Raw genomic sequence first — 2,500 nt, 5'->3', positions numbered from 1 at the left:
ATTTTTTTTGACGATTTTTTTACCGCCCGGATAGCCGGAAATTCAAAAAAAATGAAAAACGGAGAAAACGTGCGATTTTTGACCTGGATTTTTGTGTGCAGCCTTCACATAATATTACCAAGGTTCCCTCAAAATTTCACGAAAAATGCACGAGCCAATTCTGAGATATGAATATTTGGCTCCTCCGTTGCAACGCTCCGAGCCATCGTTGCAACGGCGGGTGCCTCCGTTGGGGGCGGGGGAGCCCGGCGGCACACCACAACCACAACGTGCTTGCTAGTGTGCCTAGGGGATGACAAGGCAACGTGCATCTTGCTGGCATTGCGCCCAGCAAGCCTTTGGGCAACTCGAGTTTCAGCAGCGTGACACCCCTCCCCCCTATAATAGGCTGCCGAGCCATTACCAAAGTGCCACGGGTAGACGTCCTTTTCCGTGAGGAGACATACTCATGAAAAGTGCTCTAGAGGTCGAATTTTGACGCCGTTTTTTGCAACAACCTCTAGAAAAATAAGATCTTTCCATCCTCAAAATTTGGTGAATTTACACCGTGTGGATTTTTTTTGACGATTTTTTTACTGCCCGGATAGCCGGAAATTCAAAAAAAATGAAAAACGGAGCAAACGTGCGATTTTTGACCTGGATTTTTGTGTGCAGCCTTCACATAATATTACCAAGGTTCCCTCAAAATTTCACGAAAAATGCACGAGCCAATTCTGAGATATGAAAATTTGGCTCCTCCGTTGCAACGCTCCGAGCCATCGTTGCAACGGCGGGTGCCTCCGTTGGGGGCGGGGGAGCCCGGCGGCACACCACAACCACAACGTGCTTGCTAGTGTGCCTAGGGGATGGCAAGGCAACGTGCATCTTGCTGGCATTGCGCCCAGCAAGCCTTTGGGCAACTCGAGTTTCAGCACCGGGACACCCCTCCCCCCTATAATAGGCTGCCGAGCCATTACCAAAGTGCCACGGGTAGACGTCCTTTTCCGTGAGGAGACATACTCAAGGAAAGTGCTCTAGAGGTCGAATTTTGACGCCGTTTTTTGCAACAACCTCTAGAAAAATAAGATCTTTCCATCCTCAAAATTTGGTGAATTTACACCGTGTGGATTTTTTTTGACGATTTTTTTACCGCCCGGATAGCCGGAAATTAAAAAAAAATGAAAAATGGAGCAAACGTGCGATTTTTGACCTGGATTTTTGTGTGCAGCCTTCACATAATATTACCAAGGTTCCCTCAAAATATCACGAAAAATGCACGAGCCAATTTTGAGATATGAAAATTTGGCTCCTGCGTTGCAACGCTCCGAGCCATCGTTGCAACGGCGGGTGCCTCCGTTGGGGGCGGGGGAGCCCGGCGGCACACCACAACCACAACGTGCTTGCTAGTGTCCCTAGGGGATGGCAAGGCAACGTGCATCTTGCTGGCATTGCGCCCAGCAAGCCTTTGGGCAACTCGAGTTTCAGCACCGGGACACCCCTCCCCCCTATAATAGGCTGCCGAGCCATTACCAAAGTGCCACGGGTAGACGTCCTTTTCCGTGAGGAGACATACTCAAGGAAAGTGCTCTAGAGGTCGAATTTTGACGCCGTTTTTTGCAACAACCTCTAGAAAAATAAGATCTTTCCATCCCCCAAATTTGGTGAATTTACACCGTGTGGATTTTTTTGACGATTTTTTTACCGCCCGAAAAGCCGGAAATTCAAAAAAAATGAAAAACGGAACAAACGTGCGATTTTTGACCTGGATTTTTGTGTGCAGCCTTCACATAATATTACCAAGGTTCCCTCAAAATATTAGAGAAAATTCACGAGCCAATTATGAGATATGAAAATTTGGCTCCTTCGTTGCAACGCTCCGAGCCATCGTTGCAACGGCGGGTGCCTCCGTTGCAACGGAACCAGGCAACGATGCACCTAACCCAGCATCCGTTGCAACGCGTCCTGCCTCCGTTGCAACGTCACCAGCATCCGTTGCGACGCGCCCGGCCAACGTTGCAACGCACCCTGCCTCCGTTGCAACGCGCCCAGCCAACGTTGCACCGCCCCCAGCATCCGTTGCAATGCGCCCAGCATCCGTTGCAACGCCCCCAGCCAACGTTGCAACGCGCCCTGCCTCTGTTGCAACGCTCCCAGCCAACGTTGCAACGCGCCCTGCCTCCGTTGCAACGTCACCAGCATCCGTTGCAACGCGCCCTGCCTCCGTTGCAACGTCACCAGCATCCGTTGCCATGCGCCCTGCCTCCGTTGCAACGTCACCAGCAACCGTGGCAACGCGACCTGCCTCCGTTGCGACGCCCCCAGCCAACTTTGCAACGTCACCAGCATCCGTTGCAACGCGCCCTGCCTCCGTTGCAACGTCACCAGCAACCGTGGCAACGCGACCTGCCTCCGTTGCAACGCCCCCAGCCAACGTTGCAACGCGCCCTGCCTCCGTTGCAACGTCACCAGCATCCGTTGCAACGTCACCAGCCAACGTTGCAACGCGCTCAGCATCCGTTGC

Source organism: Arachis ipaensis, chromosome B7 (genome assembly GCF_059453495.1).
Source record: "Arachis ipaensis isolate K30076 ecotype BB chromosome B7, ASM5945349v1, whole genome shotgun sequence".
In the NCBI taxonomy this organism is placed as follows: Eukaryota; Viridiplantae; Streptophyta; class Magnoliopsida; order Fabales; family Fabaceae; genus Arachis; species Arachis ipaensis.
Note: the sequence above shows the minus strand (reverse complement) of the source record.